The sequence below is a fragment of the Ipomoea nil genome, unplaced genomic scaffold, assembly GCF_001879475.1.
Source record: "Ipomoea nil cultivar Tokyo-kokei standard unplaced genomic scaffold, Asagao_1.1 scaffold0208, whole genome shotgun sequence".
NCBI lineage: Eukaryota > Viridiplantae > Streptophyta > Magnoliopsida > Solanales > Convolvulaceae > Ipomoea > Ipomoea nil.
The window spans coordinates 35,313-49,001 of NW_017616636.1; positions in this window are offsets into that span (position 1 = coordinate 35,313).

Consider the following 13,689-nt stretch of genomic DNA (forward strand, 5'->3'; position numbering starts at 1 on the left):
GAGCAGGACGCCCTTTCTTGAACTAGGCATCTCTCAGCGTTTCGAAAAGGAAGCTTATTTGGCCGCGTTTTTATCTTGTTGGCTTTGCGTGTTTGTCCTGCCAGGTACACCAACAAGAACCATTCGCCCAGAGACTTTCAGGATAGCATGTATGATGGCTAAAGGAGATAAGATATGTCTTGCGGCTCCAGTACTTGCTAGTATTTATTCTGGTTTAAACTCAATCTCGGAATCCCACTCTCCTGGTCAAATAGGAGATCCTTTTCCAATCCATTACGTGTACAGCTGGCTAGCAACTTACTACCAAACCCACTTTAAGACCCCCAGCCTCACGTTAGCAAACCCAAAGATGGTCACTAATTCTGGAGAAGGTGGTGCAAGGTATTACACCGAGATGGATGCCCGTAAGAAGATATTCAAAGGGGACGTTTCTTGGCTCTGCAACTCCCGCAAGGATAGTAGAGATTTTATCTTTTACGACGACCGTAGAGGGAGTAGGGAAGACTTTGAGTACTTCATATGTTTGCGCCCCAGCTTCCTCGTTTTGCGCCAAGGGTCTCAATGCAAAGTTGAGCCTTACATACCGCATCGCTTCAGTCGTCAATTTGGATTCTATCAAGCATATGCCCCCGGCCTGTTGGCGAAGGATGTCCGTTATGCTTCACTCACCGAAGGATTCCGACTTCATCGCCAATATGATAATATCAACTCCCAATCTAGGGCGACATTTCCCATGAGCCCGGCTGCTCCAAAGAAGCATTTTTCGAACGAGTACAAGGCCTGGTTGATCGATGTGAGTGCAAACCTTCTCGAGAATCATTTCACAGACATAGCCGTTAACGGAAACCCAAACGTACCTGTCGGCGAGGAAGGAACTCAAGAACAAAGAGACCAACTGACCACCTCAAGGAACAATAAAACACCTGCACAAGAGGACATGTCATCTCGGGATAGGGCCTCAGGACATGTCGCTCGAAGGAGTAGGGAGGAGCAAGCGAGGCAACGAAGCTCGGACGAGGACGCTGGTAGTGATGACGACCAAGATCGCTGTTGGAAACGGCCTAGAGGGAGACCATTAAACCAGGTTAAGATACTTCCCCAAATTCTCCTGTTTCGTATATCGTTGGACTTTGGCCTTTGTTAACGTACATGCACTACTTCTTACAGGATCCTGCCGAGCCACATGTTAGCAACGATGTCCAGTCATCAAATCACCAGTCTTCAATGGGACAAAGTGGTGGACGCTCTAATACCCTTGACCTCGAGGTAGAATCCCACCAGTCGACGTTGCCCTTAAACACAACTCCTCAGGAGATGCAGCCAGAGCCGTCCCAAGCCTCTATCTTCCCCGGCGAGGAGTCGTTTATATCACAATACATGGCTTTCATTGCGGGAGTTTGGAGTAGTATCTGCAGGAAGCTTAATGAGATCCCAGCTGAAAGAATTTCTTCCATCCAAGGAAGCGTTGAAAGACAACTCCAAGAAATGGGACGGGACGGGGTGGACTTATCAATATTGAAGCGACGAGTGGCCGAGTTCTTTAACAAAGCTAAAGATTTCGATCGGGCGCGGTCGCAGCTCTCGAATGCGCTGCCCGTTGAAACCCAAGCCGCGAAGCTAGTTCTAACGCAAGGTATCCTTGTGGAAGCTCAACGGAAGTGTTCTCAAACCGAAGCGCTTCTTCTTGACGAACAGAAAACCCTCGAAGACGTCGCCGATCGAAAAGCCCTCCTGGAGAAAACGATAAAGGATGCACAGGAAGAGTTGAAGGAGATTGAAGCCAAGAACCCGGAACTCCAAGACCGTGTGACGAAGGCTCAAGAACAACATAACGCATCGCAAAAGGCCGTGACCACCGCTGAGGATGAAATTAAACGTATTCGAGACTGCCCCACGTTGACAGATGAAGATGAAGAAAAGCTTACTTCAATCAAAAGAGAGCTGGAAGCGTATAAGGAAGATCTCATGAGCTTTAGAATACTTTAGATTTATTTATATTTTTTTTTTGCTTAGAGATTTTTTTTGTTTGTATAACGCATGAGTTTTATACTTGGAAACAAGACTTGAATACGACTTGATTTCTCTTATCTTTTCAACAATACTTGCGAACAATTGAACTTCAGCATGAACAGAAGCAACTAAGTCTAAACCCAAACAAGTCACTCTAATAGAAATCTGACAAAAGAATTCACCCGTAATTACAACGTGAACAGAGATGACCCATCTCCAATACATCTACATTATTCGAACAAACGTGACATAAAAGGGACACAAAGGGGTTTATTTTAGTTATGACTGAACTTAGAAGAGGAGGTGTTTCTAAGCTGCCTACGTACTCCTGCGAAGGAGATCAAGTCAAACGTAGTTCAAAGGACCATTTGAATAGGTAGGGCCGTTCACAGTTTAAACTCATGCGGGCCAGGAGTTTACCGTACACAGTTTAAGCTCGTGCGGGTCAGGAGCGTCTATGACTTGGTCCCACCCATAGACAAGCGAGATGCATTAGCAGTTTAACCACGTGCTGCATTTTGGTGGATATCACTCATCATGTAGTCCGTGTGCTTAGGGATGATAGATCTTTAAGAATTTCCCGTTAATAGGGCCAACTCGCACACCATCTTCATCAATTAGCTTGTAAGCACCTCTTGAGTATGCTTCTTGTACCACGTAAGGTCCATCCCATTTTGGGGTAAACTTATGCCCAGTTTTCCTTGTAATAATGATAGGTCTACGAACCGCCAACACCTTGTCACCAACCTGAAATGAGCGAATCCTTACCCTCTTGTTGAAAGCTCTAGAAATTCGAGCTTGATAGCATTCTAAACTTTGTTGGGCCTGCAATCTCTTCTCATCGAGAGCTTCTAACTCTGCCAACCGCAACTTTACATTATCCTCGTCTGTAAGGCCTTCTTGGATAGCTAACCTTAGAGAAGGTATTTGGCGTTCAAGAGGCAAGACTGCTTCAACCCCGTAAACCAGTGAGTATGGAGTGCTTTGTGTTGGTGTACGGTATGTAGTTCTGTATGCCCACAGTGCTTCTTCCATCCTTTCTTGCCAATCACGTTTTGACTTCGACACCACCTTTTTTAGTAGATTGCATAGAGTATTGTTAAAAGCCTCGGCAAGTCCATTTGCAGCTGCATAATAAGCTGATGAATTTCTTTGCTCGAACTCAAAAAGTTTGCAGATTTTATCCATCAATTTATTATCGAATGGTTTCCCGTTGTCAGTTAGGATATACCGAGGGATGCCAAAACGATAGATAATGTGAACTCGGATGAAATCTGCAATATTTTCCTTCTTCACTTCCTTTAAAGCCACTGCTTCAGCCCACTTTGAGAAATAATCGGTGGCTGCTAATATATACGAATGCCCTGCTGATGACTTGGGTGTAATAGGACCAACCACATCGAGCCCCCATGCATCAAATGGCCACGATGCTACCGTCGGATGTAGCGGTTCAGGATGTTGATGGATAAAGTTCGCATGAAATTGACATGCTTGACATCTCCGTGCATAGTCTATGCAATCCTTCACCATCGTAGGCCAGTAGTAACCCATTCTTTTGATGTGAAAATGTAACTTAGGACCAGACTGATGAGCACCGCACACTCCAGAGTGAGCCTCCTCCATCGCTTGTAAAGCTTCCTCTTCGCCTAAACATCGAAGAAACACACCATCAAACGAGCGCCGGTATAGCGCATCCTTGAAATATATGAAGCGAGGAGCTCGACGTCTTACATCTACCCTCTTACGAGGGTCTTGGGGTAACTTCCCATCAACAAGGTAGTCAATCAATGATTGCCTCCAATCCTCTTTATCTACCTCATAGACAGAAGCAGTCGGGAGTTCAACAATGTCGTCAAGAGAGCCATCGTCCTCGAAGATTGGAGGGACCACCCATTTTTGGCATACTCGTAGCCGAGCCTCATCTATAGGATGTGATATAGTTGAAGCCAAAGCAGCTAAGGCATCGGCTTGCTTATTATGTTTCCTTGGAATATGCTCCATCGTAGCATCTCCTAGCCAATGCAGGAGTGTCTTTGCATAACTGTTGTATGGGATCAACTCAGGCTTTTTTACTTCGTAAACCCCAAGTACTTGGTTGATAATTAGTATGGAGTCCCCGTATATGTTAACCCTTAGTTGCTTCATATCGGCTGCAATTTCAAGTCCCAAAATGAGTGCCTGATACTCGGCAACATTGTTCGAGCAGCGTTCCGTCAAGGTAAATGAATAAGGAAGCACTTCCCCTTCAGGCGTAACAAAGACAACTCCAGCGCCTGCCCCCTCTTTGTGCGCCGCTCCATCAAAGTACATCTTCCATGGAGGTAAAACTTCAACCACAAGCACATCCTCATCAGGTAGGTCACTGGACAGCTCCCATTCGGCAGGAATTGGATGATCAGCTAGGAAATCTGCTAAGGCTTGCCCCTTGATGGACTTTTGTGGTACATAAGTGATCTCAAACTGTTGAAATAATAAGTACCACCTAGCAAGTCGATCGGAAAGAACAACCTTTGACATGACATACTTCACTGGGTTTGCCCTGGAAACTAGTCGAATTGTATGCGCTTCGAAATAATGCTTGAGCTTCCTGATGGCGAATACAAGGGCCAGACACAACTTCTCAATTGGCAGATATTTGAGCTCATTTGGCGTCATCATTCTACTTAAATAATAAAGGGCATTTTCTTTCCCGTTATCATTCTCTTGTGCAAGTAAAGCACCCACCGAGCTTTCTTGGGCGGAGATGTAAAGGATCAACGAGCGTCCTAGAATTGGAGCAGTTAGCACAGGCGGCTTCATTAAATAGGACTTGATGCTTTGGAAAGCATTCTTGCAGGCCTCATCCCATACAAATGGGACACCCTTCTTCATTAACCGGCTAAAGGGCTGACATCTTCCTGCTAGGTTTGATATGAATCTTCTTATATAAGCCAACTTCCCTTGCAAGCTTTTAAGCTCATGAAGGTTCTTTGGCTCAGGCATCTTCATTATAGCGTCGATCTTTGCTTGTTCGATCTCAATGCCCCTATGTCGAACAGTAAACCCAAGGAATTTGCCTGCAGCAACCCCAAAAGCACATTTCAGGGGGTTCATTTTGAGTTGAAACTTCCGCAAGCGGTCAAATACTTGTCTTAGATGCATCATGTGATCTGTGCGAAGTTTCGACTTCACAACCAAGTCGTCTACGTAACATTCCACCATTTTATGCAGCATGTCGTCAAATATAGTCTGCATGGCCCTTTGGTATGTAGCACCTGCATTTTTCAGACCAAAGGGCATCACTTTGTAGCAGTAGATACCTTTTGGCGTACGAAACGCTGTAAACTCCTCATCTTCTGGCGCCATGCGGATTTGATTGTAACCGGATGAGCCATCCATGAATGACATGATCTCGTGTCCAGTTACAGCATCTATCATTAACTCTGTGATAGGGAGCGGGAAGTCATCTTTCGGGCATGCAACATTAAGATCCCGAAAGTCTACGCACACGCGGATCTGGCCATTCTTCTTGCGCACAGGCACAATGCTGGATATCCAAGTTGGGTATTTAACTTCGCGAATGAAACCAGCCTCTATAAGCTTGTTGACTTCTGCTTCGATTGAGGGAATGAGCTCGGGGCGGAAGCGCCGTTGAGCTTGCTTAATCGGGCGACACCCCTTTTTTACTGCCAAGCGGTGCACGGCTATCTTTGGGTCCAACCCTGGCATCTCCTTGTATGTCCATGCAAATACATCGATATATTCTTTCAAAAGTGTGACATATATTTCTTCATCTTCGTTGGAAAGGAGTGAACTAATGAAGATAGGTCGAGGACTTTCAGGAGTTCCTAGATCCACCTCTTTTAGTTCGTCCACTGCGGCTTGTACCCCTTCTTCTAGCTCTTGAGGTGCATCTTCTGCATCTTCACCCTCGGTTGGAATCTCATCGTATAATGTTATATGAAATGACGATGCCATCTCATCTTGACTTGGTGTTGCCTCACAACTTGAATCAATATTTTCTTGACTTCTTTCTCGCACTTGGGTGTGTACAATGGTTCTTGGTTGGACCTTCAAAACTTCACCACACGAGACATGGATATTAACTTATCTTCTCATGCGAGATGGAACGGCACTCCTGAGCCTTTTTGAGGGTTCCATTTCAGTAGGAGGGTTGGTCTGCTCCTTCGAACTCTGAGTAGGCCCAATTCTGTCATGTACTGATTTTCTCTTAGCCGGTTTGGGATTCGGCCCAAGTCTGCGGAAGACTGATTGTCGTGATTCTACATCTCTGATTCTATCAAAAACAGACTGTTTCTTGTCACCTTCCTCCTCATCTGTAGAAGTGATGCAATTACTTGTGGCTCTGTTTATGAATATTCGCACGGGCTTAGGGGGAATATAACCCAATCCTTTCCGTTCATGTGGCTCCTGCTGATTGGACTTGCCTTTACCACCAGCTTCTGGGATGAGTTTCCCCAGCTTTTGTGGCTCTTTGGGATCATATCCAGCTTTGAATAGAAGTTTATATGCATTAGGGTCGAAGCCGCCAGTGCGCTTAGCGGGCACTATTTGACTTGCCCCAACTTGAGCTTCATCTTCAAGCGATTTAACTGGAGCTGCTGCTTTTAATGTCTCAATCCTTGCGAGTGGGAAAACAAGTTCCTTGTCGCAATGAGCTTGGTCTACAACTTTCTTGCCTTTCCACTTTGGATCAAGAGGTGTGTCAACATTGCTTCGCTCGGCTTCCTCTACAACTTGTTTCTTCAAGTAAAACTTTGCATCTGCAAAGTATGATTCTGCTTCAATGAAGGGAGTTTGATCAGCGACTACCTTTTCTATCACCCCGCCTTTTTCAAACATGAGGCATTGGTGCCAGGATGAGGGAACTACTCCATTCTCATGTATCCAAGGCCGGCCAAGCAGCAAGTTGTACGACGTCCTTGCATCTATCACATAACATAGTGTACTTGAGTTTAGTGTTCCGATCCTGAGGTCGAGTCTGATGGTACCCAGTGCTCTTTGTCCACCTTGATTAAATTCTTGGATCATTAAGCGGCTTTGAGAGAGCTCATCGGTGGAGATGCCAAGTTCTTTCATAGCTCGGAGTGACAGAATGTTCACAGCCGACCCTTGATCAATCAAAATCCTTTTAATCTTTTGCTCACGAGCATAACCTTCAACAAACAACGGACGATTATGTGGTGTACCACCAAGCAATAGATCCTCATCCTTAAAAGTTATCTCGGCGGTATAAGACGCGGCTTTGTGGACTTGAACCTCGTCACCTCCCTCAATCACGGGGAATGAACATTCCTCCTCTTCAACATGTCTCTCTTTAATACTCAAGCGAGTTCCAGGAATATTTGTCCCATGCGGAGGAAGCGTCTTCGGCATGTATTGAACCAGGGCAACTGGTGCTCGAGACGTGCCGGGACGTCCTCTCATCTTTGTGCCATAGGCGAGGTCTCTTGCTGGCTTTCTCTCAACCCATTGCTTCGTTATTCTCTTCAAAGATCTAACATGTTCAGCATTGTTCCTTTGTTTTTTGCGGGTAACAATTACCCAATCCTTCTCGCATACCGGATTGACCTGTGGTAATTCCGGCTGTTGCCTAGTATCATGTTTCACAGTAAATGGAAGCGGGCGTTTGTATTGCTTGCCCCCATTCTCTTCATCACTCTCCTCAACTAACGGAGCGAACCTTCCGCATGAAATTTGATTGGTGCTGGCAGTTGCATCGGCCAGCTCAATCTTTCCATCACGAGCAAGTCTCATCACCTTATCTTTAAAGACGAAACATTTTTCAATCGAGTGTCCGAGGAGACGATGATACTTGCAATAGTTGGGGTCGTCTACCTTAGAAGCTTCTTCGGGACGCTTCATCTCCGGTAATTCAATCAACTTACGCTTTAACAATTCATCAAACATGGGTGACACATCGGAGTCCAAGAACGGATACTGTTTTTGCTGCATCTCTTCAATGATTCTAGTACCCCGAGATGGGCGGGAAAATGACCTTAGCCTGGGATTTTCAGTTACTTTGGCAAAAACCCGCATTGGTGCTGTTTTTACGTTCATGGCCTCCTTCTTTTCTTGTTTCGGGAAGGGTTTGCCCCCTTTCTTGAATTCTTGTTTTACAGGCGCCTTGGATGAGCTAGGGATGCTTGACATGCCGAGCCCTCCATTGGCTTCAATACTCAATTCCATGTCGTGAGCACGACTGGATAGTTCTTCAAATGTTCTAGGCTTGATTCCCTGCAAGATATAAGAGAGCTCGAAGTGCATCCCTTGGATGCACATTTCAATTGCGGAGCTTTGTGATATCCTCTCTTTACAGTTAAGGCACAACTCCCTCCATCTCTCGATGTAAGTGCCCGCACGCTCACCCTTCCATTGGTGGGTAGTGGTGAGTTCCAAGAAGCTGACAGTTCTCCTGGTGCTGTAGAAGCGGGTCAAAAACTCGCGCTCCATGTCATTCCAGCTATCAATGCAACCATGCTCCAGGTCAGTGTACCAATCAAAGGCAGTGCCCTTCAGAGAGCGGACGAACTGCTTGACGAGGAGATCTCCGTATGTTCCTGCATCATTACAGGTTTCAACGAAGTGGGCGATGTGCTGCCTCGGGTTGCCTTTTCCATCAAACTGCTGGAACTTGGGAGGTTGATAGCCCAGCGGCATTTTCATTTCTTCAATTCTCTGAGTATATGGCTTAGTGTAAGTATATGAAGATTGTCCTCCCTCGAGCTTCCCCTTGATCGCTCCCATGATGTACTCGTTCAACTGCTCAACGGGTATCATACCCTCAGAAATTGGGATACTCTTCTCGGCGGGTGGTGGACGGGAGATTGTCTCTTCCATTCCTGGCCTACTTTGATGACGCGGGGACTCGACATCAATCTCATCTCCTTGGGTTTGAGGCTGCTTCCCGGAAGCCCGACTTGTTTCGCCGTTCCTTCCGCTTTCAACCTTTTCGCTGAGCTCATTGATCCGCCTTTCTTGGTTATGCATGAGTGCAGCTATCCCCTCGAGAGATTTAGTGATGTTTGCGAGTTGTTCCTCCACCGAAGCCGCGTTCGTTGTCATAGCGGGCATGATCGTGTATATGTGATTCCATTCTGGTGAGGTTCTCTGCAGAAGTGATAACTGTGATGAACTTCCACTGCTTGGAGTTTTATTCAAGGGAATAGGGCTCGCAGGACTCTTGTTGCTTGGAGCTCCCTCACTTGTAGGATTCTGGTCAGCAACAGTTTCCTTTGTAGAGAATGATCCTTTGTCATGTACAGCTCTCCGTGACATAGTGGAGTTTCTGTCAATCCTTCGGACGATGTGGCGAGCAATGTCCTGGGCCTCGTGGAGTTGCACCCCTAGGTTCCTCACTCGGCTTCGAGTCATTGCTCCTCCCGCGCCTTGGCTATCACCGGAACCGGCCGCTGATGGTGCCCTGGAGCGGGTAGCCTGAGCATATGTCATCTTGGAGGAGGGATTTCTTGATGCCATTTAGATTCCTTCCTTGTAGAGCTCGCGAATCAACAGTGAAGAGATGAGAGGCAGAGTTGTCCCACTGGGCGTGCCAAAATCTGTAAACACAAAAATGTAAACTTTGTATATATTCACAAAATTCCGTGTACAGCGTGTGTATAATTCAATGCAGGTACAAAATCTCTGTCTAGTCCTCTGATTCTTCACTAACGTTATCTATGGAAGTGCCTCCGGGATTCAAGTAGCGTAGCCTCCGGGATTTAAGTGGCGCGTGCCTCCGGGATTTAAGTGGCGCGTGCCTCCGGGATTCAATTGGCGTAGCTTCCGGGATTTAATTGGCGTGACTCCCAACAACGAGCGTCAAGGATTTAGAAGTAATCAATCCTGCAAAATTTCAAAAAACACATGCAATGGATTCAAGCCGCCTTAAGGTCCTCAAATGCCTTCAAAAGACTTCAAGATCTTCGAGACAATCAATTCTGCAAAGCTCCAAAGTACCTGCAATGGATTCAAATTGCCTGCAAAATATTCAAAAGATGCCACCAAGCCTTTAAGCGTTCTTCAAATGCTCTCAACTCCTTAAGTCTTCAAGTTGTTCAATGCCTTCAAGCTCTAAGCATTCAAGTTCTTCAAACTTTCAAGTGTATTTTGGAACGAAAATGAAGGCCCTATTTATACTAGAAGCCTAACCAACATTCCTCAACAAACTCCCCCTTTAATTAATTAATTAATTAATTAATTATTCTAGAAAATGAACCTTGCCCAGAATCAAGTCCAGGTTCATTATCGTATAATCTAATTCAAATTCAAATTAAATTATAAATATCTAATTCAAATATAATAAAATTAATATTATATTTAAATTATAATTATAATTTAAATTCAAATATGAAATGGGCTTGGGCCAACTAATTAATTAATTCAATGGCCCAAATCAAATCTAATTAGACTAATTAAATTAAATTAATTTCCATGATCCAATTAATCAAATCGGCCCAATCATCAATCTCAACATTAGCTCAATAATACTTTAATCGGTCCATTTATTGGGTTCAAATTTTCGGTGTCTACAATAAGTAGTTGCACCTAGGTGTATGAATGTTTCCGAGTGGTTTTCAGGGGTATTACTACCCGCTAAACTCAGATCAATGAATGTTAACAAGGCAAAATTACATGCACTTATAGGTGAAAGTAGGTGCACCTATAGTTATAAGTAGTTGCACCTATTGTTATAAATAGTTGCACGGATAGTTATAAGCACACCCAGGTGCATAAATGTTTGCGAAAAGTGAATGCTAACAAGGCAAAATTACATGCACTTATAGGTGAAAGTAGGTGCACCTATAGTTATAAGTAGTTGCATCTATAGTTATAAATAGTTGCACATATAGTTATAAGCACACTCAGGTGTATGAATGTTTGCGGAAAGTGAATGCTAACAAGGCAAAATTACATGCACTTATAGGTGAAAGTAGGTGCACTTGTAAGTGATTTTACTTGCACTTCGATGTTCAATTATTTACGAAAATGCCACCGCATTTTTTTTTAAGTTATTAGATCTGGACACGTGTCGCGCGCTGATTCGTTCGCATTTCCCTCCTGAGCACTTATTCGCACCTGAGTGCATCCCTATATATATATATATATATATATATATATGTATATAGGGGTGTCAAAGTGGGCCGAAGCCCGCGGGTTAGTCCGCACCCGCCCCATCGCTGCAAGAAATTAGGCTCGCGAAAATGCGGGCCTAACGGGCATGGTCCGCGGAGGGCCAGAGCCCGTGCGGGCAAACCCGCGTGGGTTGCGGGTCGGCCCGCGGGCCAGGTCATATTTAAAAAATAAATAAATAAATTATATATATAATATTTTTTTTAAACCATATATATAATATCTTAATTCTTAGGCAGTGTGTAGATCTGACTATCTAAGAGTACGCAGAAGGGGAGAAATCCAACAATTCAATAATCCTTCGCCAATTCATAATTCAATAATTCCTAAAGTACGTAGCTCTTCGATTCTCCCATCTCCATCCGCCTCCAACTCTATCAAACAATTACTAAAACTAAATCATCAATTCATACATATTTATGAATTACTAAATCGCCTCCAAGTCCAGCAAACATACATATTTATATACGTATTATACCCAGACGGGAACTGTTGAGGGAAAATCTGAAGCTGAGAGAGAAATAGAGTGTGCTATTAAACCCTAGCTTTGATCAACCTTCTACAGTTCTGCTCAACGCGCGGTATCGATCCGGGAGATTTGGGCGAGTTTATGGATTTTATGGAAGTTTCCGGTGCATTGAGGTGTATCATACACCGTGAGGATGCGAAAGAACGACCAATAAATAGTGTCATATTTCAAACGGTTTTAACATGTTTATATACTATTTAATGTTTTTTTAATTTAAGTGATGGCCCGCGGGCCAGCCCGCGAGACCCGTAAGCCCGCATGGGGCGGGCTTGGGCTGTATAGTTCCAAGCCCGCGGACTTCGCGGGCCGGCCCGCAAAAGCCCGCCAAATAAAAAACCCGCGGTGGGGCGGGCCGGCCCCGCATTGACACCCCTATATATATATATATATATATATATATATATATATATATATATATATATATATATATATATATATATATATATATATATATATATATATATAATCGCACTCAGGTGCGAATGCTTCACCCAGGCGCGAAATAGGAATGAATTCTGTTCGTCCACGTGTCCAGATCTAATGGATGAGAAATACTGATTTTTTTAAAAAACGCGGTGGCATTTTCGTAAATAATTGAACATCGAAGTGCAAGTAAAATGTATTACAAGTGCATGTAAAATGTATTATAGGTACAAGTAAAAATTTACACTGAGCATCAATACTTAGTTGCACCATAATTCTAAGTAGTTGCACAAATAGTTATAAGTAGTTGCACCTAGGTGTATGAATGTTTGCGAGTGGTTTTCAGGGGTATTACTACCCGCTGAACTCAGATCAATGAATGTTAACAAGGCAAAATTACATGCACTTATAGGTGAAAGTAGGTGCACCTATAATTATAAGTAATTGCACCGATAGTTATAAATAGTTGCACATATAATTATAAGCACACCCAGATGCATGAATGTTTGCGGAAAGTGAATGCTAACAAGGCAAAATTACATGCACTTATAGGTGAAAGTAGGTGCACCTATAGTTATAAGTAGTTGCACCTATAGTTATAAATAGTTGCACCTATAGTTATAAGCACACCCAGGTGCATGAATGTTTGCGAAAAGTGAATGTTAACAAGGCAAAATTACATGCACTTATAGGTGAAAGTAGGTGCACTTGTAAGTGATTTTACTTGCACTTCGATGTTCAATTATTTACGAAAATGCCACCGCGTTTTTTTTTAAGTTATTAGATCTGGACACGTGCGCGCGCTGATTCGTTCGCATTTCCCAACTGAGCACTTATTCGCACCTGAGTGCATCCCTATATATATATATATAAATATATATATATATATATATATATATATATATATATATATATATATATATATATATGTATGTATATAGGGGTGTCAAAGTGGGTCGAAGCCCGCGGGTTAGTCCGCACCCGCCCCATCGCTGCAAGAAATTAGGCTCGCGAAAATGCGGGCCTAACGGGCATGGTCCGCGGAGGGCCAGAGCCTGTGCGGGCAAACCCGCGTGGGTTGCGGGTCTGCCCGCGGGCCAAGTCATATTTAAAAAATAAATAAATAAATTATATATATAATATTTTTTTTAAACCATATATATAATATCTTAATTCTTAGGCAGTGTGTAGATCTGACTATCTAAGAGTACGCAGAAGGGGAGAAATCCAACAATTCAATAATCCTTCGCCAATTCATAATTCAATAATTCCTAAAGTACGTAGCTCTTCGATTCTCCCATCTCCATCCGCCTCCAACTCTATCAAACAATTACTAAAACTAAATCATCAATTCATACATATTTATGAATTACTAAATCGCCTCCAAGTCCAGCAAACATACATATTTATATACGTATTATACCCAGACGGGAACTGTTGAGGGAAAATCTGAAGCTGAGAGAGAAATAGAATGTGCTGTTAAACCCTAGCTTTGATCAACCTTCTACAGTTCTGCTCAACGCGCGGTATCGATCCGGGAGATTTGGGCGAGTTTATGGATTTTATAGAAGTTTCCAGTGCATTGAGGTGTATCA